The sequence below is a fragment of the Erpetoichthys calabaricus genome, chromosome 13 (assembly GCF_900747795.2).
Source record: "Erpetoichthys calabaricus chromosome 13, fErpCal1.3, whole genome shotgun sequence".
NCBI classification, from domain to species: Eukaryota; Metazoa; Chordata; class Cladistia; order Polypteriformes; family Polypteridae; genus Erpetoichthys; species Erpetoichthys calabaricus.
The window spans coordinates 58,506,139-58,530,860 of record NC_041406.2 but is presented as its reverse complement, the minus strand read 5'-3'; positions in this window follow the sequence as shown (position 1 = coordinate 58,530,860).

Genomic DNA, 24,722 nt, shown 5'->3' with positions numbered 1-24,722 from the left:
CACAAAAGCAGACAACGGTTGGTTGTGGGATTTGCTTTCAACATTGTGAAACTGTATAGTTAGATACTGAGAAGGCAATGAATTTGATTTTGCTTCATATGGATATAATGTGTGCTGCACAACATAGTAAAAAAAAATGTTTATAGCTGTTCCATATCTTCATATTTTATAATATCATGAAATGTAAAGTTTTTAAAGTAATACTAAAAAGTTATTCTCTTATTTTAAGTATGTATTAACTTTATTCCCAAACCTGTACTGAAAATATTCTAATACTGTAAAATGTGTACAACTTTTTCCATATACTAAGATGATAATTTTTATATTAACATATCCTTCTATCAATCCATTTTCTGAACCAACCTGTTCTATTAAGTGGGCCGCTGGGACCAGACTGAACCCTCACAGGGAGCCAATCAACACTGAGTAGAACCCCAGTACATTGCAGGTATATACTATCATGTGCGCGATTTTGCCGCAGATTTTTTGAGGACTGATTTGCTAGTGATACAGGGGAAGGATTTAGAGGATACACAGCAACTGCCATGTTGGTTGTTTATCTCTCCAGCCACCTGTCTCTTTTGGCCTCCAGACAGTTTAAAACCAGCCACCTCCTTCAGGACAGCAGTAGTGTTTGAACTGAAGAGCTGAAGGAACACTTGTGTTTTCTGGAAGATGACTTATTATTTTTATTTGAAATTATTGCCATATCTGTCAATAAATGAGATGCTCAAAGAAAACACCCAAAAATTTGCTTTGTTTTATGCCATTGTTTCTTTACAATGCACAGGCACAAAACTAAATCTACTCTCTGTCACTGAGGAACAAATCAGAAACATCAGGGAACACAGAGGAGGATTTTAGTTTGTGGAAATTGTCACACACGTGCGAATAGGAGGGAACTGAATGAACCGAAAGAAGATAATTACACGGCAGGCCAGGGGGTGGTGGAGTGAGTTGAACTTTCCTCTACTTTCTTTCCAGACCAAATACGGGAAAACCTACCAGATTCCTATTCAATGATGTCACAGTTTGACAGTTCCACTGCCCAGAAAGATCTCACTTTCGGTTCTGGCACCCATAAAGATGGCAGTTCTGGTTCCGGCACCTTCAAAGACTCCACTTCTGGTTTTGGTGCCCTCAAAGACATCACTTCCACTTCTGGCGCCCTCAAAGATGTCACTTCCGGTTTGCCACCCTAGATGACTCTATAAAGACGCCCTTTACTCTTGAGTATGGAGCAATTTCAACATTCAGTCTCACAACAAGCATAGCAAACCTTCTTCAATCACAGCTCAATGTAAGGAAGTGCTAGAGACGTATCAGAATACCAGTTGCCTAAGCATACAGTATGGACAATACAAACACGGTGTCCAACAGCTGCCTCTGCAACGAAACTGACAGTGCAGAATTAAATGGGCAGGTCAGAACAGATGAACTTAATACAAAAGTAGATGTCTTACAATGCAATTAAAGAACAGAGTAGCTCTGGGAATCAGTCAGGCCCAGAGCAGACTTATCATATTGATTCATTTATCAATATTAGGGCCAGGTGCCCTTCTTATCCTTGCAGCTGAGAACTCCAAAAGTATTAGGCTAGAAAAGGATGATTTCCAGTGAGTAAAAGAAAGAGGATTAGCAGAGAACTGGCAGGAGGTGATTTTGGTTTTTACAGCAAGCAGCCCCAAGGCAAATAGTCTCTGCTGCATAATTGTAAAAGGAAGTGCAGAGAAGTCTAGTAAGAGAAAGATGTAAGGAAAAAAAGAACAGTTACAGGAAAAATGGAGTTCAGAAATGTGGATATTTTGAATCAGAGTGGTGATACTAGGTTGTAGTACTAAAGCTTGTGCATGTAAGTGGTTGGAGAATTCATCTTGCCATATTGGCAGTAGAGACCTACAGGGAGCGGCACATAAACAGTGTGATATTTTCAGTTGTGTATGCTGATACATGGGGTCTCTGGAGACTAAGGCAGTATTTCTTGAAACTGTGCTCCATAAAATAGACAGGGCTATTGAGGGATCTCACCGCCATACTGTTATTACAGGCACGGTTAAAAGGATGCTTTACAGAGCACATTTTATTCTGTTGCCACAGTTCTCCCATCTTTTAAAACAAAGTGATTAAACTTAGGAGGTAGATGTGTGGGGAGCGCTCTACAACAAGGGGTCCCACAAGCCTTGAAAAACGATCTAAGCCGTGAGTAGAAAAAGAACATGGAAGAGAGAATAGAGAAAGTGTGCTTCAAAGACTGAAAAGTGTGCAAACCCACTTCTTCAAAAATATTCCCAAGTGTAAGAATGTCTTGACTTGCCTAGGGATGAAAACAGACGGCGTATTCCCCGATACTTAGAGATATGCCTGTGTCATTTTCTCCGTTGTATCTACCAATATTATTTTTGGACAGTACCTTATGCCATGGAATAATGACACATTTGATTAGCACGCTTTCATTATATAATAATGTTGAAGAGTTTTTTTTGAAGGCATAATTAACTTCATTGTTTCAGGAGATTTTTGTGTTTTCCTGTCCTTGCTGTTCTGACAAACTATTTTCATTAACGTCTTTTTTCATCCTTGGCTCTTTTATGACAGTTTTGCGTAGCAACTTAAATGAGATCTCTGCCGCTCAACAAAAATTATATTTTTTTATTGTGCAAAATTTGACACATTATTTGTTAGTCTTTGTTCTGGGAAGGATGTACTTCAAGTTTATTTTGATATTTTTTGCATTTTGTTCTTATTAAGTTATGGTAGCAAGTACCACCTTGGAGTGCCTGATTTGCATTTTTATTTTCTCATTTTGGTTACAGTTTTGGCAGGTTGTAGATTATATCCAGTCAAATTTATTCATAATAAGAGGTTGAATTATTTCACAAGGAGACCTTTAGGATTTATAAATTAGGATAACAGCAGCAGACAGACATTGCTAAATGCAGGTATTAGAAGTGGCTTAACTTCAACATGCAAGAGATAATGATACAATCTGAACCAGAGGCGTCTAGCCTTTCCTGGAATGAAAACAGTACAAAACAACAGAGCTATGAAATGGGAACACCGAGATGTACTTAGCACTTAATATAAGCAATTTAGTTTCAGACAAGGCAGGGAGCCAAGCTTCTAGCATAACCAAGTACTGTACGCCACATTTATTAATCTCACATCAGCCTCTCTTTGCAGACCTGTTCTCATTTAGAATGCCGAATTTTGGCTGCTTTGTTTAAAAAAAAAAAAAGATATTATTTGACTTCAAGAGGAATAGACAAGAGAAGTAGATTTATCCCGAGGCTAAATGGCAAGAGTTATAAGTACCGACAATTAAGAAGTAAATCTTTGCAGACTGCAGCAATGAAGGCAAAGGGGATCATACAACTCTGTCTCTGTCTCACTCACTGACGTCAGTACATTAAAGTCATCCGACAGTTCTAAATAAGGAAAAATTGGGAAAAGCTTTTAATATACAACAGGAAGAAAGCACAGATGTTGTGATGTGATATTAGGACTAATAGAATGCAATTTTGGATATTTGATCTTTTTGGACATTTTTGTGCCCCTTTTTTTTTTACTTATGACATTTGCCTCTGTTTCTCTTGCTCTACCATACTGGGGTCAGTCTAGAGCAGAACTCCCTTTCTCCATTCCTTCAGAGACAACCGTTAAGAAAACGTTCATTTTTTTTCTTTAGCTGTCTTAAAAGATGAACCTTGCGATTATGGTTTTGAGTTGTGTGACAGATTAAGGTCTCCGTGACCCCTTGAACCCTCAGACTAGACGTCAGACACCAGATAAAAGTCCAAATAATAGTTTATTATTATTAATAATAATAATAATAATAAAAGTGCACAAGGCACCCTCCACTCCCCAATACTCAAATAATAATATTTCCAATAAACAATAACCAATCCTCCACTCCCAGACGCGTTGCCACCCTTCCACCCAGCTCAGCTCAACGTCTGGGATTTCCCATCGTCCTTTTATATTCCCTGACCCGGAAGTGTTTCCCATCTTACAGTCCATGTGATTTCTTATTACTTCCGGGTCAGATTAAAAAAGTCCTTCTTTTCAACCCGGAAACACATTGTTCCCTCTGGTCATATGATTATGACGTGCTTCCGGGTTATAGGGCACGTATAAGTACTTGAGCCTCCCTGCAGCGTCCTCTGGTGGGCCCCACGGTGTCCAGCAGGGTTGGGAATAAAAACTCCATTGTCCATAATTCCCTGCTGGTCTTCGGGGCACTTCCATGCTACAGGGAGGGCTCCATCTAGCGGCCTCGGGGTATTGGCAGGGGTAAATGGCCGGCCATCCCTCACAGTTGTTACCTTCAGATTCACCAGTTGATTAAAGCCAGTGGGTGACTGGTAAAGCAGTCAATAATAAGAAAACATGTAACAACATACATCTCATTAGTAATAAGACAAGTCTGTAATACATATAATGAAAGACAATTTCTGCACATCCACAGGTAACACTCTGCTGGGCATACTCAGCATTAATGTTTGTGATGTTCCATCTGTTGGAATGTTTGTATAATGCATATAATAATAAAATGCATAGCATTTTTCATTCCAACAGATAGCACATCACAAACATTAGCACTGTCACAGAGAATCCTACACAAAATGGCACATAACTGAGGTAACATGCAAACTGACACTAATTTAATAAAGGAAAGCTAAAATAAAAAATAATGTAGGAAATAAAAATCTCATTAGGGTCCATTAAACATTATGGTGATTGGTCCTCTTTAATGTAGAACAATTAAAACAGGAATACATTGTGTAAATTCTACTAATGGTCGCATCACATTACACAACTTTTCTAGTGATTTTTAGTTGTAGCCTTCATTGATGTAATTGTAGTGAGCTGGAGGCAGTTGTGTATGTGACATGCCCCGCGACTCACTTCAGCTAGTCCATGACCCAAAAGGTTTGCACTCTGCGCTCTGTAGAGCTGACAACCAAGGAATGCTCCTCCAGAACTACAATGCATGTATTTCAGTGATGATTAATAAGGAATGGAAATGTTTTGGACCTCAGAAACAGAAGTTTGTCAGTCTCATGTCTTATGTTTTATGCACCACGCCAGAATAGAATAATGATAAAAATTAGGGCAGAGGTTTAATTTGACAAAGTTGTTAAACTTTTGTACAAGTTTGGTATCATCAGGCAGCACCTGATTGGCTGTCACAAAAAGTGGGTAGCACGACTGTGCAGGAAGGTCAGCACACAGTCAGGAAATTAGACTGTCAGTCATTTAAACTGATATGGTGCAGCAACGAGATCAGCAGCTGCCGTTGGCAGGTCTGACATACCCCCCAACTAAAAGCCTCGTAATGTGACGTTGGCTGAACAGCTGTGAAAGGGCACGCAGGCCCATTAGGACCAGACCCTGCAGTCAGCCCATCAGCTATCAGAGAGATAGGAGTACCAGAGATGCATGTGAGGATTGTCCAGGATATGTATGAAGGAGTGAGGCCTGAGGTTAAAAGCAGTGTTGGGGTGACCGACAAGATCCCAGTTAGAGTAGGTCTGCACCAGGGATCTTCTTTAAGTCCTTATCTCTTTGATCTGATTTTGAGTCATGGGATAAAAGACCAATCTACTAGCGCCTGCTTTTTGTTGAAGGAATCATGTTGTGTCACACCGGAAAAGAGGAAGTGCAGAGGAAGTTGGAAGAATGAAGAAGGACTTTGGAAGAATGAAGATAAATAGGAAGAAGACTGAATATATGAGGTTTAATGGTGATCAGGATTCAGACGTTAGCCTGCAGGGAGAGCTATTGAAAAGCGTGGATACTTTTAAATATCTAGGATCAGTGATAGCCCACAATGGAAAAGTAGATGCAGAGATAACCCATAGAGTGCAGTGTGGATGGAACAATTGGAAGAAGGTATCAGGAGTATTGTGTGATCAAAGAATTAAGGCAAAGGTTAAAGGTAAGATTTTTAAGACCGAGGTAAGACCAGCAATGATGTATGGAGCTGAGACATGGGCAGTAAAGGGAGTGCAGAAGAAGAAGTTAGATGTGGCAGAAATGAGAATGTTGAGATGGATGTGTGGAGTTACTTTAAAGGACAGAAATGAAACAATCAGAGGTACAACAAAAGTGGGAGAGAAATCTAAGAAAGTACATCAAAGTAGGTTGAAGAGGTATGGACATGTGATGAGGAGAGGCAATTAATATCTGGGCAAAAGAGTGATGGGAATGGAAGTACAGGTGAAGAGAAAGCAATGGAGGCCAAAGAGGAGGTGGATGGATGAAGTAAAAGAAGATCTGAAGGAAAAGGACTTGAATGGTGAGGAGGTGCAGGACAGAGCTGTTTGCAGAGGGTTGATCAGGCTAATCAAACCCACACATATGTCAGTCATTTTCCAAACCCGCTATATCCTAACACAGGGTCAAAGGGGTCTGCTGGAGCCAATCCCAGCCAACACAGGGTGCAAGGCAGGAACAAATCCCGGTTACAGGGCGCCAGCCCATCACAGCCACACATATGTGGGAAAAGATAAAAAAGAAAAAGAAGAAGGTCCAGTGGCAAGATCAGAAACTGCAGTCAACAAGTCTGAAATACTCCCTAAGACTAGAAGTCATGTAATGTGACATTGATTTTAGGCAACACTTTAAAAGGGGGGAGAGGTGTGGTGAGAGACGATTGCTGAGATATTGAAATGTTACTAATCTCATTCCAAAGTTTTCCAGTCAGTGAGACTCATCAAAGCAGCTAACAATACCATCCCGCAACTGGATCAACATTCTTCTCTAAATGAACGTGGATGAAATCACAGCAGAAAACAGAATGCCATAGCCCCTCTGCACCAACTCACCACATTTAGGAAATTACCTTTTCTTCTAAAACCCACAACCATGAGATCGGTTTTCTTCAATATTTCTGATTTGGGCCTTGTGACCTGGCTGTATAAACTTATTCATATAAAGCAAGGCAATTAAAATGAAGGCAAACGATTTCTCTTCCATTAGCAGAAGTAACTGTTTACTAATTTAAAAAATGGCCAGAATAAAAACCTACATCGTGCAGGTCTTACAAGATCTGACTGTGACATGATTTAGATTATTTTAAACTGTGGGGAACTTAATCAGACTTGTTTACAAGGCTCAAGCGTGCTCTAAATATTATTTTACTCTAATGCTTATTTCTGTTATGTTTGCACAATACGGCTCTAGAATCATCAGCACTGTCTATTTGTGCTCCCCTTTATGGATTTCCTCCCACATACCATACATGTGAAGATTAAGGTGACTGGTAACCAGTATGAGGGCCTAGTGAAGGTGTGAATGTGAATGTATGCTGTGCCTTGTGCTCGATGCCACTAAGGTTCTGGCTCTATGCAAACCTGTAAATTTGTATAATGAATGAATAAAAGAATGATTTATAGAGTTTTTACAATTTTCATACAGATTTGTGACTCTCACCATTCATGGGAAAATGTTCTGCAGTTAAATTAATTTGTTGTTCTCTGAGAAACACACTATCTATTACTGTACATTATACTGATAATTTTTATTTTTACAGTAATTACATTTAGCTGAGCGTTCCAAAGAATAAACAGTTTGCCAAATGGTCACCCATTTTAGGTAATAAGTAGGCTTGAGAATGGCTGCGTGAACATATTCTCTAGAACAAGAGAGGCTTTTTACAAGCCATCTTGTAACATATTGCTCTGCCCCCTGGACTGTACCTCTTGTGGTTTTTGTCGAGCTCCATTGGCTGAGGATTTCCAGTGAGAGCGCTCCCTTTGCGAAGCTGTGATTCTAATTACTTCATAGGCTGGCAGGCACTGTATTCAGATTTTCCTTTTCCTTTGGGAAGAAAAGAATATGGTTTCCCATGTTAATTACAGAGATGCCAGATGACCTTTATGCAGGAGTTGCAATGCCATTTGTTATTTTTTGTTATGTCTGGGATTTATTCACAAATAAATCACATCATAAAACTGATAATGCATACAGTATAGCAGAATAAATTCACCCGAGTAGCTGGTCTAATATCACCTATGTCGGGTTTTGTTATAGCCTAATGTGTCTTTTGTCTACAGTCTGCTTTGCCTCCCCATGTTGGCATGAATTTCTTCTGTGGACTTTGTTTTCCTCCCAAAGTGCACTTGGCTTCTGTAAACTGTGCTAAGGCCAGTTGTGTGGTGTGCTTTATGCGTATTCTGCCTTAAAAGGGACAGGCAGATGTTTGAGAAAGACCAGAAAGTGAAACATAATCAATATACATGCAGAAATCAAAACCAAAAATCAAACTGCTCTTTCATCAAGAACCCTGAAAATCGTAGTCAAAAACTTTTGCCCAAAGGTTACAAGTCTGAGAGAATGAAAAATGATGGGACTTCATATTATTTTTTTTAGGAAAATCTCCTCAAACTCAGATAAGAAATGGCTGCCAAAGCCGATCTTTAAGCTGTCACATAATTGATGTCAGATGCCGCAGCCCCCACCATTACACACCCTGGCAATGTGATGCCCCAGCCGAGAAACCAGAATGAGAGAATAGAGAGACAGGCACAAAAGCTTCTTAAGAAAGATACAGAAGTTATTTCTTATATGTGTGCTTAATTACAGTCTTGTAATAAATTATCAATAAAAATCAGGGCTTGTGCACTGACACAATCAAAAAGTAATATGCAATTATACATTGAGTCAAAATTATGTTAACATTAATGGTACTGCTATGTATATACTTAAACACAATTTATGTGGACAATTTATGTGCCACATATGGTATGTGTGTTAAACATGATGGCGGAGAGGTTGAGACATTCCTGTAAATCATCTTGCACATATGAAGTATGTTTTGTGAATAAATTGTTTCCACCATTCAAATGTTATCATAATTTTGACTCACCCTGTAAATGAATAAAGATTAAAAAAAACAGTCTCAAGTACTTTCACTTATTATCCTTCCCAAAACTGGTCAGAGCAGAGACTTCACTGAGCACTTCAGCAGGACATTGACTACTCACACCACCATACTTCTTCTCAGGACTTTCAGAGAACTTTGTTTTGCAGGCACCGCCTTACCTTATTTCTCATCACGGCACTTTCAGAAGAACATCAACAGCCAAAGTGAATTCAATATTACAGCAACTGCAGCGTCTGTCCTTCCCAAGCTCTCACCTCCACCTCAGTAATAAATCAGTGGATGTAACCTCAGACTCTCCATCACCTTCTTCTCTGTCATGGAGCATGCAGAAGGTTGTTACACTTCAGTCAATTAACTTACCACACCAACAGAAGATCTTTCCCTTGCTGGCCCTTGTGGTGTTTTAATCTGCAGCCTGTCCTGGCCAGACAGCTCTCCAACACTATCCATAGGCTTGTATGCCACTGCCTTTCGGTCTTCTAATTATCCTCAGGCGCATGCATGCAGAATGGATCCATGGTACAGTCTTGTTTCATGAATCCCACTCAAGGACCCCTTCATGTGCTTTACCACACAACCTAAACGCCAGTGTTTGAACACTGCACATTATCAAAAACACACCAATCAAAATGAAGCAGGTTAGTGGCAGCGTCATGCTGTGGGGATGCTCCTCTGTAGAGAGGGTAAAAGGAATGCAGCAACATACAATGAAAAGCTGATGGAGTCTGCAAGAAACCTTCACCTTGGGAGAAGATTTGTTTTCCAGTAAAACAGTGAACCCAAGCACAAAGCCAAAGCTACACAGCAATAGCTTAAAAACATTGATGTTAATATTCTGGAGTCAAATTTAAGATGTCAATCTAATTGAGAATTTGAGGAAGGACTTGAAAAATGCTGTTCACTCACGATCCCCATGCAGTCTGACAGAGCCTGAGCAGTTCTGCATAGAAAAATCATGGAAAAAGTTCAGTGTTCAGGTGTACAAGGCTGCTAGAGACCTGCGTGCACAGACTCAAGGCTGGCCTGGTGTCTGAAGGTGTATCTCCTGTAAACTGACTGAATACTTATACAATCAATTATTTTATGTTTATAGTTGTCATTCATTTAGATTGCTTTGCAGAGATATGTTTTTACATTGACATCAAAGAGGTTTTTTGTGTTGATTAGTGTCAAAACAACAAAGTAAATCCACCGTCATTCAATGCTGCATAAGAGTAAAATGTCTAAACTTCTGAGGTGGTGAATACTTTTTATAAGCACTGTCTAATAACCTGGCCACCAGCCCTTGTGTTCTATTTACATGGTGCCAAAGAGCTGTCATCTTCTTTAGATGCCTTTTAAAATGGGCTTTAATTTGTATCCCTTTGTAAATGTAATAATAATTATCAGGTTTTATTAAGCTATTGCATTTATCCTCATCTTTTACTGAAGTAAGGATCCTCCTGGTCTACTCACTCATTCACTCAATGGCTAATGTTGGTGTGTGAGAAGAAAGAAGGACTCCATGGCACAGATTCAAGAAAGATAACCAGAAAATAAGCAGCTACATGCTGAAATACGAAGTAAAGAGAATCAAAAAGCCATATGCATAAAAATGACAAAGAATCAAGAAATCCTGAATAACCAAAAACAGAAGGACGTAATATACAGCTCATGTCTGAGGCAAAATTTCAAATGAGAAATTTCTTTTATAAAATAATTTGAAAAATCCACATCTGGCTTTGCTCATCTGGACATACTGTATGCCTCTCCTGAAATGTGAAGTGACTGAACCATTTGTTATAACATATGTAAAATGAGCCAATGGAAAATGATAAATTCTAACTGACAATGCTTCATATGTTCTCGGAAACATGGCCCACTTAAAATGAAAAGCACATAAAAATGAAATAAGTTAAAATACCTACTAAATGTAGTGTTTTAAAAGAAGAAGACAACAGGATACACTAAAAAGTGTTAACAGAATAAAAAAAAGGGTTTTCAGATCTCCTGTTTTAAAAGTTATTTCCTCAAAAGCAGGATGCAGGCCAATGCAAAGAAGATGCATATTGATCTACAAATATAATGGGCTCACAACGGACAGTTTCATGAAGGGTCTAGGCGTGTTTTCAATTATTGGGAATGGTTCTGGGATAAGAAATAATACAACCAAGCAGCTTTTACAGAATGAAGACATGTTTTGCGGAGCACAGCATCTCAATGCACTTTACAAACATGCATACAGCACTGTGCAGAAGTCTAAGGCACTTGGGAAACAATGCTATGAATCAGAAAGGCATGCAAAAATAATGCTATGAATAGCTTTTATTAAGAAATAACATTCCAAGAAAGTGCAGTAAACAGGAAAAAAAAAAATTGAATTCAATATTTTGTGTGACCACCCTTCAACTTAAAAACAGCAGCCTTTCTCTTTGGCCCACTTGCCTGCAGTTTCCAGTCACTCGCATGGTCATTTGTTCCGAGCCTCTTGGAGGACTTGCCACAATTCCACTGTACACTTTGGATTTTACTTGAAGCCCCCGATTGGCTTGATGATGTTGAGATCAGGGGGCTATGGGGGCTATACCATCTAGTGGAGGATTCTCTGTCACTCTTCTCTCTACAGATAGCTATTTATGTATTTGTCTTTGTGTATGGGATCAGTGTCATGCAGCAGAATGAAGCAGGAACTGGTCAGACTCCTCTCTGTTGGTATTGCATGATGAGTAAGAATCTGTGTGTACTTCTCAGCAGGGAGAAATCCAGCCCCAGACTTACAGGGAACTTCCACCATGCTTCACAGTTACCTGCGGACCTTCATCCATGTACCATTCTCCAGGGGCCTCATGTATAAATGGTGCGTATGCACAAAAATGTTGCATACTCCCGTTTGCATGCTCAAGTTGCGATGTATAAAACCTAAACTTGGTGTAAAGCCAGACATATTTTCACACTAGCTCAAACCCTGGCATACACAAGTTCTCCGCTCGGTTTTGCAAACTGGCGGCACCCAGCGTCAAAGCAGTGCTTTTGTTCCAGTGTGGTTTCCCTTTCTTTTTTAGATCCACATCCCTGACGCGGCTTTATCAAATACACTGAAATTAACCTCATATTGTTTATTAGTTTAAGGCATCTGATTGTAATTAACCCGTAACAATATAATGGTCCACGGAATGGCCAAACTATTCCAAATACCATAGCTGCTGTAGCGTTGTTACTCTCACTGCACCTTCTTCTTCTTCTTCTTCTTTCAGCTGATCCCATTAGGGGTTGCCACAGCGGATCATCTTTTTCCATATTACTCTCACTGCACCACTCGGATTATTTATATCACTGTATCTGAGTGGGGAATCACAGCTCTACAGCAGCTGATCAGAAAGAGAATTATTAGTATACAGCATCAAACACACGCTGCTTCAGCCTTGCTGCCTATTTCAACTGCTCGTAATCAGCAAACACTTCCGAGCCATTCCTGTACAGACATCGCGCTTCAAAAACAGTTTCATCCCAAGAACTATTAACACACTCAATCAGTCCATAAAGCGCGTATTTACAAATGATGACGATATAATTTTTAAGATGAAATGCAGCAAAATATGTTTATTACATTATACAGATAAAATGTTAACATCATTTAAATAATCTATATTGTTAATAATTAAACATGTGAGGACACAGTGGCGCAGCGCTAGATAGTTCAGGGATTGTTCCTGCTTCGCGCTGCATTCTTGCTGGGGCTGGCGTGACACTGGAAGGATAGATGGATAGAATAATTAAACATTTACTACAAAGATATTTCAATGTTCCTTAAAAGTTTTGAAGAATCGGCGTTCCAAGCTTACAGATGGCTTAACATCTATTACAGAGCTGATTGTGTGGCGATTGGTTACTTGGAGAAAGAAAAGGAGGAACAGGAATTGGAGGTTAGTACGTTTAAAAGAGACAGTACTGCTGCAATAAATTATTTCATCAAAGGTCACACATGGTGCAACAAGCATCTTGCGGGAGGCAGGAACAATCTCTGGATGGGGCACCAGCTCGTCATTATGTGCACCACTGTGTTCCCATGTTTAATAACATGGTTTAACTCCTATCATCATGAAAATGATATCAAGTATGCATCTCAGCATTTTAATTATTCAGAGAGATGTAATATCACGAATGTAATGGATTCTTTGTCCTGTCAGAGGAAGAGAACGCCCGTTTAAGAAACACGTAGTGATTCACACACATTGAACACATAGAAGAACATATACAAAACAAAGCATTTAACGTGCTAATTTAGTTACGATGTTATTTGAGAAACTAGTAAATGATTTAAAGATGAAGTTTATGATGTTCTACTTTAATGACAAAATAAACTACGTGATTAAAGTGGAAATTTCAAGATTAAAGTTGACATTTCAAGCTTTTTTTTTTTGTCCTTATTTTTTTTTCTTTTCTCTGTACCCTAATAAGTTTTCATATGACACTCAGACGCCTTTTTACTTTGATATCTGACAACTTCTTTTTTATTTCAGGCACTGTGTGACTTTGTGAACTTGAGCTTTTGAGTTTCTCCGACACTCTATGTCACTCAACCAACTTCCTTTTGTTGTTTATATCACTGTTTAAACAAACAAATAGTAAGTTTTTCCTTGCCTCCACTTGGCATTTGCTGAAATTCTTCTATTTTCCCCCATGCTTTTGCCATTGCCTTTTCACAGAACGCTGAGCTTAAGGGTTATTTATATTGATTTACATATTCAAAGAGGTGTTATTCTGGAAGGAGTTGGAGAGAGGCAGCAGGCACGTGCACATGCTTTACTTTCATGCTGACCGTGTATTTATGGAGCGGAAGAATGTGGAAGTTGGCGCTCGCACAGATTTATGCATCTGGATTTTTTTGTGCATACGCACTTTTCCACTTTTGTTCTTACACCATGTTTTACAGTGAATTGTATACACAGCGTTATGCATGAGGCCCCAGGTCTTCAGTGGACAAACTCCCTTGTTCTAAAAAAAAAAAAAAAAAATCTAATTTGAACTCAGCAGTGCAGAGTATGTGCTTCCGTTTTTCTGCACCCCAGTCCTTGTATTTTCATGTTTAGGTTAGTCAGTTAGCTTTATTTCCATCTCAGATTGATGTTTTTTTTTTTTGGTTTCAACTGTTTCAAGAAGATGACTTCAGTCTGTAAGTAGGGGTACTAAGTTCCCAGCCTGTTCTGAGCTCATAAACGAAATAAGCTGGATGTATTTCTCATTTGCTACACTCAGTTTCCATAGTCATCCATCACATTCCCCTTTCTCAGCGTTGTCTTTTTTTTGTACTTCTGCAGCAGAGCTTGGACGGCACATCTGGATATGCCTGTCTGGCATGATATTCCTGTTTGGGAGAGACCTTGATGATGCTGGAAGACCACCTTGTCTCTTGCTGTTATACTCCCTTTTGCCATGGTGAAAGATTTGCAGGTTAAACTGCCACATCTAATGTAGTCTCACCATTTCAAGCAGGGTGGTCCCTTGCCCAGTTTTATTTCCTTTCCACAGGTTTTTCGGTTTCAGTTCATCATTTTGGTTAAACTGACGCATTGTGTCACCTGTTTGTTATATTTCCTTAATCAAGCACTGGGCATTATGCCTAGAAAGAAAAGTGGTCTATTACTATGTTAGTATCTTTCTTTAAGAACATTAGATATCTTATTGTATTGCTTTAGTTTTTGCAAAAGAGTGTTTAGAAGTCTAACATACACTCTTTTCTATTGATACACCAGTCCAGAAGAAATAAAACAACTGTCTAAGACAAGAATTTTTCTGAACTATTTAAAGTGCCTGTGACAGTCCAGTTTGGCTCCACACTCCTAGAGATACTTCTAGGAGTCACTTGAACCTGCAACCGTCGATAACATAACCAAGAATGAGCTGCAACAAGTGAGGACACACACAGTCAAGAGGTGGTGTAAGTGCACAGGTGCTTTTATATCTCATTATTGTATTCCCAATAATCTGTACGTGTTTTGATTATTCTTTATTTTGCAATAAATACATTTTCTTTTAGAATGTTTTGGATTGTCTGCATTAACTGAGACTAAGGCCAGGTCAAGAGCACTGTCTCAAGCCACAATACACGTATAGTGCCAGGAGCCTACACTATATATACACTACATGTACAGTATATGGATAGTGTAACTATAAGCTTGCGTTTACAAAGAAGAAAGTGAGGAGGACATCTGTCAGGGTGGAGCCTCAAACTGCAAGCTGTCAGCTCGTCCATACTAGTGATGTCCTGTACTCCAACCCAGAAGGGCTATACAAGATGTCCCCATCAACAAGAACACAATCCAAGGAGTCAGGAGAGGATAGCCATCACAAAAAAGATCAAACATCAAAGAAAATGGATACCTATTTTTTAATTACTCATGCCACCAGATGAATGAGGAGACCTAAATCTCATTTGTTGTATAACATGTATATTCTTACAAAGTTAGAGGTTGGAAACAATTCCATTTTTTAGTTCTGATTCAAAAAAATCAATCACTCATTAAACAGTAAAAAAGACATGAAATCACACAGATTGAAGTAGACAGAAAGATTCTTCTGGTTTGAGTTGATGGAAAAATGGCTGGACATGGGCCAGCCGATAATGTCTTAATGCACTATAACATTCTGAGACTGTATTTGTTCCCTTTCTCTTTTACTTAATAGTATTTTTTTTTACTTTTTACACAGGACCAGTTTCTTTGCACAAGAGAAGCTCACTATTAGGAATACTTGTAAGCCCTGAGCCAAAAGCTCCAAGTGCTCTAATCCACCCGTAGACGAGTGGATATAATGATTACACTTTCTTTTTTTTTTTTTTGATTTTATTCATTTTATTAAAATCACACAACATTACATACAAATAAATCAATTTTAACAAAAATAGTATCGAAAACAAATGATTACGCTTACGGATCTACGTCTGAGACATTGATGTATGATAGTTCTGAGCACCATTGCTGCTTTTGTCTGCCTCCCATGTTCTGGTTACGTTGGCCTTTTCTTCTTGTGTGCAGTTTAAGTTTTTCCAGTATTAGATGCTCTCTGTTATGGTGAACAGTCTGAACTCATACTGGAAGCTAAGCATTTCTTTGAGGGTGCAGTGCTACACATACTGGTACTGAAATGTACAAATGGTGAAAGAAGCTCAGAATAGTTGCTTGGCTTGCTAATGGCATTTGGGATTCTGTTTGCAGTGGTCGCTTTGTTTCTAAGAGATCTAGGTTGCTCTTTTTAGAAATTAAATATCTCAAACCTTGGAACTAAAGTAAAGAATGAAATATTCTGGCCTCTAGTTTTGCTGAAAAGCTGAAGGTGCCCCATAATAGGTAATCTGGCATTTGACCAATCCATGCAAATGGTAAACGTTGCTTGGCTGTTGCTACAAAACACCTAATTATAGACTTGCATTTATTCTAATGTGTCTCCACAGCCATATGTTTAGAATATCCCATTTAACGTGTTAACAAAAGTGTGAATGTTCTGAAACTATGCCTGTAAAGCCTTCATCGCATGCCTAGTAAAAAGCCATAGTCATAGCCATCCAAGGCAATCATTATTTTTATGGCTATGAGGGAAGAATCTGAAATAAATGCCTATAAGCCGTGTTCATTATTTTGGCAAAAAGCAGTATTAAAAGCAGTAGTGGTAAACACCATTTTTTGGCAGAAGGTAAATGCTATTTAAAGATTTCGAATATGGAGCTGTATGCTCTTGTGCATACTTTATTAAAATGTTTCATAACTTTTATCCATTGATTTACTGAATCCACTTCATTCAGTTTTAGAGTCAGGAACCTGTTCCATTTATCATTGGGTACACACACACGGGCACACACTCAGTCATACAGGAGCACATTAGAGTCACCTGATCAATATAACTTTAGGATGTGAGAAGAAACCCTCAGGGACATGGAGGGTAAACATAAACACTGAATAGCGATTATCATGATGAGACTGGTGAGGCAGCAACACCTGCGTGTCTCCTGCAGTGACCCCATCTTAAACTTTGTGAAGCACTTGATAGAATTTAGGGTGTGGATATTGAATAACTGTGGTTGGTTGGCACCCTGCCCGGGATTGGTTCCTGCCTTGTGCCCTGTGTTGGCTGGGATTGGCTCAAGCAGACCCCCGTGACCCTGTGTTCGGATTCAGCGGGTTGGAAAATGGATGGATGGTTGGATATTGAATAATACATCATGGGGTCAGTGAAAAGGGAAACAGGCAAGTTTCAAATCTCATGCTGTTTTGCGGCACTGACACTAAAATTCATTTTGCAGGCAATTTTGCAATTGCGAAACACAAAACTCAACAGGCATTATTTGAGGGTAAAAAGGTTTTTATGGGGTAAAACACAAGGAATATTGCTCCTTAAAGCCTGACTTCCGTGTTTACTTGTATTCTTCTCTGCAGCTGTGTAAAGTATTTAATCTGCAGCACCTTACACTGGTAAAATGAATTCCATTTACTGTATGCTTCTCATTCATATAACAAACACATATTAAATATGCAGCACCATGTACATTTCTGGGTTTTCTGCTGTTGCCAACCTCCTTACCCTAGTTGAGGATATAAACACTTCCTGTGATTTGTTTCAGTAAAGATGTTTTCTTAAACAATAGAAGACAATATGGGATTAATGCATGAAAACGTCTCCAGACAGGAACCAAACAGTCTTCTTCTTGTGTGAATACATGAATTGTGCAAATTGTTTTTGTGATGTGAAACTAAATTTTTTGTACAAATACACAAAATTCTTATCTGCAGAATAATATGGCAAGTTCCTAAAGAGTATCAATGAAATCATTTTATCAAAATATTATCTCACTGAAAGTAGATTCCTTCTTAAGCTCATCATTACTCACTGGGCCTTTATCCCAGGCATTACTTTTACTATTTTTTTATTATTATTATTATTTTTACTTTGTAAATGACTTTGTTCCTTTAGTTAATTTGTTTTTGCTAACCACTGTCTTTTATCACTTTTCATCAATTATCTGCTCATCTGTTAATTTTGTAATAGTTTTTCTCTCATTATTAATAGTTTTGTCCAGTATTACATTTTTTCTTGTTTTTGCCTCATTTTGTTGAGCCTACGGGGGGTGGGCCTCTTAATTATGCCATCATGTTCATATTACAAAAAGCTTCTCTATTCTGAGACCTTCTTAGTCCTTGTCTTACCACTGGAGTATTGAGTCTTACCTCTCTTTTTTAGATCTCCTTCCCTGAGTCTGTGTATGTCTTAGGTTAAAGTAAGGCTTAGGGAAATACTGTATTTTGCTATTTCCAGAATCATGGCTAAACCTTTGGCTTTTGTTAGGACTTACCTACCCTTATGGAATTTCATTCTTTGTAATTTGGGCATTATATTTGTGTATCATTCCGAGTGGTGGCTCTGTAGGACAGAGTTGTGGTCATGTGATAAAGGATCTATGCTCGTATCTGGAAGGTGACCAGTTCAAATCCCATTACTGTTGGGCCCTTTAGCAAGGCCCTTAGCCTGAAAATTGCTCCAGGGGTGCTGTACAAAGGTCATGCAAAAAAGCAATTTCCTCTCAGGGATTAACAAAGTATATCAAATGAAAAAGAAGTGTTTTTCTTCCTATGTATCACAGAGGATTTCATCATTGGAAAGCTTTTTTGGGTTAATTTGTATCCCTTTTGTTTATGCCATTATTGCATTTTTAAGGCAAAACTTTAATCATTGCATTTTCTTAGGCTCTCAAACCATAACACATACGTACAAGCTATCTGAGTCCTGAAATACACAGCCCCTGAAGTCATTTTATAAGTGTGCATTAACTAACTGACTCCATTTTCATTTGAAGATTTTCCCCTGAGTCATAGAAAGTTGCTTTGTGAAAGATTTTAACATAACATTCTCAATTCCACTGGACCTAATTTTGGTTTGTGGAAACCAGATCTGATCCTAGGCAACATTAGGCAGAAGACAGGGACCAATTCTAGACAGGATGAGCGCACACCTATAAAATATCAATTTAGTATTGCGCTTTAACCTAAGGGATACTATATACTGTACATCTATGGGAGGAAAACCAGAATATCCAGAGAAAAACGTGACATAGAAGGAGAGTGTAAACCACTGATTCACCAAATTCACCATTTTTTCAGTTCTTGAAAAAGTGAAAATAAGTGTTCATTTATTAGCAAAATATGGTAGTTCCTGAATTTTCTCATATTCTGAAACTGCTTTTTGCATTACAAGATGACAAGGAACTAAATATTCCACCAGGCTCCATCTTCAAATGGGATAAAAGTGTATTACACTCTCACTACCTGACAATACTGCTGCGGCCAGAAGAAAATGCACAAAATGGCAACGTGAAAGCAAATTAATAACAGAAAATTATTGAACAAGTTAAACTATACAAATACATAAGTTCATTGTAGACATTTGCTTATAGTATTTTCTTATAGTATTTGTAAACATTTGCTTATAGTATTTGCTTATAGTATTTGTTTGTTGTTATTACGACATTTTCACACCACCACTTTGTGCGTTTTCATGATGTTTATATAAGATCTAAGATATGAGTGAACAACTTTGAGCATCCAAGTTTGTGGATATTTTGCAAATCAAAGACTTTGAGTTAAATATATAAATATAGTATATAGACTCCGATCTTTGCTGTCTATTTTGGAGTATAGTTAGTGTTTTGGGCTTTGTTATTTAGGTTTTCATTTGAACTTCAGAACTTTGCTAGTTTTCCTGTCTTTCTTTTCCCCTGGCCCTGGCTCTTGTCATACTGGCTGCCATATCTGTGTGGAAAAATACAGACACACTAATATCAGGCCGATTTAGAGGTACCAGTTAATCTAACATGCAAGTAAATTCATGCAGACTCAAGGATCTCCATGGATAGCAACTTAGCAAGCACATGAGTCTTCTTCACCTTCTTCACCACTGTGCCAATTTGGAATATTATTGAAGATGTGTTGCTTGACTCCATATCCACATGGTATGAGTTTGGCAAAGTTTAGCAGTAACACTTATGTTTTTTTTAATTTAATGGTAATTTCAGTCAAGGTCAGAAACTACGAGTGCAGCCTCCCTATTTAGTAGCACCACCCTCAGTCATTTTATTGTGGAATCCAATACTATCGACAATCATATAACTGATCATGTAATGCACATCTCCTGTACTAACTACTGTAGTCCCACTGCAGTGCAGAGTGCTCAGTCAAGATGGAGGGCAGCCAAAAGCCTTGGACATCTGCCAGGCAATACCCCTTGGATGAGAAGTTTTCTTTTTACTTTCTGTTAAGCACTTCTTCTACACTTAGCACCTCTTTAAACAGTAGTAGAGATGTATAAATGAGTTCAAAGCACATTGTCAAGGCATTTTACGGCTTTAAACATATCATGATGTAAAAGGTATACAAGATATTAAATAGACAAAAAATGAGCTACGTCACCAGAAAAATAAAGATGTCTGAGGATGATTAACACAAATAGTAAGATTAGGTCATATTTTAACTGGCTGGTACACCATGGCGCCAGCACAGCCCCAAGTCCTGATTTTTCTGGAATGGTAGCATTGTTCCCCTGCTTCAATTAATAATGAGTATGGAAAACAAGAGAGGTGGTAAAACATGTTGTACCCCCAGTTTTTAAACAATATTTTGTATTGTAAGTGCCATGGTGGATGGACTGGTGTCCAACTGGAATGGAAGGGGAATCCTTGCCCAGCTAGAAAGCCGTAACAGAAGGACAATGTGAGAGGAGGTACATCCTGGCTGGTCTGGTTAGTGAATTCTGTCCCAGTTAGGAGAAAAGAATAATGGATGGACTGGGGGATTCTGAACAATTCATGCACTGCTATGAGAGGGGCCAGTGCTCCTCTGGTTTGCCCCCCAGCAGGGTTGTGTGGGACTTTTACTTTCAAACGGTGACCCTGTCGGGTTCCTTGGGTGCCACCAATGGGTGCTTTTAGAAATTCACCTCCCAGGTTTGCAAGGATTCTGTATGACCCGGAAGTTCTTCCATTATGCGGGGCAGTGGCTCTGAAATACTCCTGGGTCTGTCATTTAAGGAAGCCATCTCATTCCAAGAGTTGAGTCAGAGTCGGGAGGCAGAGGGCAAAACTCAACTGGAGGAGTGGAAGGAAGTTTTGTGAAAAAAAACCAAACATTTATTTGCACCTGGGACTGTCTTGGTGTGGTTGTGTCTGGCGTTTGGGGGTTGGTGGTGCCGCCTGGAGGACGTAGAGTATATAACCAAATTATTTAGGGATCAAATAATCAAAATTCAAGTGAGGTTACTCATATTATGTTTCATCCTCAAATTTTTGTGTCAGTAAAGATTTATGAAGAAGCCAAACTCATATTAAAATCAATATGCTAGAGATTGTAGGGGGGAAGAAAAAGGAGTAAGGAAAGTCCAGGAAAGCTCATAGCTCTGCTATCGAGTATCCATTTCAGACTAATGATGCCTCAGTGTACACAATGGCGACCTACTGCTTAAAGCCAGCTTCCATGTCTCTCTTCATGACATTCTCGCAGCTTGTTAGCAATATACAACATATTAGATAAATGGATAAACTCAGTGATTAAAGCTAGTTTCATTCAACTGTGGCTTTCATCTAAATCTAAAGTTAAGCCCTTTTATCGTTTCACAATTTGAACAGTTATTTCATCCAGACTTGACTACTGAAATGCGCGTTATGTTGCCGTCAGCCGGGGTCTATCTCACGTTTACAGTTGGTCTAAAATGCTGCAGCTTGTTGTTTAATGGGAACACACAAGAGAGAGCACATTTTTCCTGTGCTGGCCTCCCTGCACTGGCTCCTCATTCATTTTAGGATTGATTTTAAGATTTTACTGTTTGCTTGTAAAGCACTACATGGCCTACCTCCCGCTTTCCTCTCTGACCTTTTACAATTACATATTCCATCTTGGTCATTCAGGTCTACTGATGAGTTCTGTCTGATGGTCCCTAAATCATGACCAATGTATAGGGGAGATTGTGCTTTTGCTTTTGTAGCCCCCAGACTCTGGAATGGGCTATCACTTTACGTTACGCTGGCTCCTACTTTTTAAACCACTTCTTAAGGCACATCATTATTCCTTGGCTCATTATAATTATAGAACTGTGTCTGTCTATTTTACTATCCTTTGTTTATTTTCTTTTGTACTGGATTATTCTTGGTGGTACAGCACTTTGGTCAGCTATTGCTGTTTTTAAATGTGCTACTATATATAAATACATTTGATACTGATACTGATATTAGAAAGAGCTCTGTCAGTTCAGCACAGTCTAGTGACATAAAACAGCTAGGAGCCAAAGAAAATGGAGCATTCTGGGTCTGGTGAACAAAGTACAATTAGTGTGCTCTCTGCACAGTGTGACTCGGAAGAAGTCTGCAGATGGGTGCAATCATTTACATTAAGATATTCATTTTATAACTGCTACAAATAATTAGTTGAAAATGCTTGGTTAAGCTATAAACATTTGTTGCATTAGTTTTTGCTTTGCACCCTCCTCCACTATAACCTATCAACTATGCGGGGGGTGGAGCGAAAGCTTTAGATTTGTCAAAAATTTCGATTTCCAGTTTTCGAATGATCTCAGAATTTTAGGGTCCCCCGATACCGAAAACATTCATATCTCGATGATGTGTGTGTGTGTGTTGGTATGTCACAGTTTCCTGAAGACAGTCTACAGCTAAAATGGCTGGAGGGAAAAATGCCAAAATTGGAAACTTAAGCCTGTTATGAGATGACGATGTGCTGATTAGTTTTTGAGCCAAATCATGCAAGAGAAAGAAGCACTCTGGAGGAACTATCAAATACCATAATTCTGCAATTAATTATGAATTCTTCTCATCAATTGCTATCGTAATGACCTATTTTATGATCAGAAAGATCAGCATCAGAGCAGTAATTACTGAAATGTTATAGAATAGTTCGGGTGATTTGGTTCCCAGGGTGCAAAGTCTACTGACGATCATGTCCAAATTTTTAAATTGTATCTTTTATTAATTTATTCAGCACTACAAAATACCCAGAACTTTACAAACTATGGGCTGCCAACATAATGAAGGAGCGGTTTTCGCTTAGTGCTACGGCCTTTGAAGACCCCAAGTGTTTGGTTTAAATTCCAGCTCACTCACTGTCTGTCTAGAGCAAATACAATATGAAGTCTCTAAATTTTTGTGCATTATTCTCCCAGTACACCAGTTTCTGTCTTATATACTGATAATGTGCGTGTTGGTGAAATTTTGACATCTTAATGAACTTGGTATGAGTGAGTGCTGATGTGTGTGTAAATAATAATAATAATAATAATAATAATACATTTTATTTATATAGCATCTTTACCACGCCTCTAAGCCCAGAAAAGTCCAAGGTTAGTTTCCAGAGTCACTGGGAAAGCCCACTGTAATCCATCATTAAATTAAGTGGGTCAGAAAAATGGATGTATGGCATAAATTAGGTAGAAAAGGGAGTGAGGTTGAAGAACAGATTAAACACAAGGCCCACAGTGGACTTCCTAGACCCTGCCGATGGACATCTAGGAAATCAGATAACATGGAGGCTAATAATGTGTAAAAAGAAAATGATACAGTTTCAAGAAAGTGTATCAGTAGATTCAGGTCACAAATAAGCACAAACATGTGGTAGCACATTTAATGGTGCCTTCTGTGTTTTTGAAACACCAATCTGTGTAACTGTGTATGTGTCCTCTGTATTTGTAACTCACAAACTGTTACAGTGCCTGTAATAAAGTTTCCGCTGTTTAGAAGTTTTCACCTTTTATTGTCATATAACATTGAATGACCTTAGATTTAATTCGGTCAATTTGATCAACAGGAAAAAGCTCTTTAAGTCTTCTTCAAAGTGAAAACAGATCTCTGCAAAAGTGGTCTAAAATAAATTCAAATATTTAAACACAGAATAATCGATCATGTAAGTATTCACACCCTTAAATATGACAATCCTAAATCATCACCGGCACAACCAGTTGGTTTTAGTAGTCACAGAATTAGTTCAGTGGTCTGTACTAAAGGGGTTTCAATGGATTGTCAGTGGATGGAAGGTCCACCATGTGGTGAGTCAGTTCCATGTCCTATCTTATCGTACACAATGGAGACAAAAGCACACTCCAAACCAATCTGTGAAAAGCACAAGTCAGGAGATGAAAACAAAACAATATCCAAGTCACTGAATATCCTTTGGAGTTCAGTTAAATCAGTCATTAAGAATAGAAAGAGTGTGGCACAGCAGTAAATCTGCCGACAAAAACTGAGTGATAGTGCAAGAAGATTAGTGAAGGAGGCCATCAAGAGAGCTACGAGAATTCTGAAGGAGTTAAAAGCTGCAGTGACTCAGGCTAGACATGCTATGCGTTTAACAAATCCTGACCAAGTGTTTCATGGGCGAAGAAAGCAACTGGTGAAAAAAAAAACACGGCATCTCAGCTACAGTGTGCCAGAAGAGACATGGGAGATCAACTGGAAGAAGGTTCTATGGTTTGATGAGACCAAAATTAAGTTTTTGGCTATCAGACTAAATGGCATTTTGGGTATAAGCACAACATTGGCACAATGTCAAAAGCTCACCATCCCTGCCGTGAAGCTTGGTGGTGGCGGCATCATGCTGTGGAGATGGTTCTCTGCAGCAGGCTCTGGCCAGAAGGCTTGTGAGGGTACAGTGTAAAGTTAATTGCAGCAAAATACAAGGAAATCCAGGAGGAAAACCAGTTGTGGTCTGTAGGAAAAATCCTTTTCTAGGAAGACATAGATGTTAATCATAAAGACAAAAGCCAAACAGGAATGGCCTAAAAAACAACAGTGTTAATGTCCTGGAATGGTGAAGCC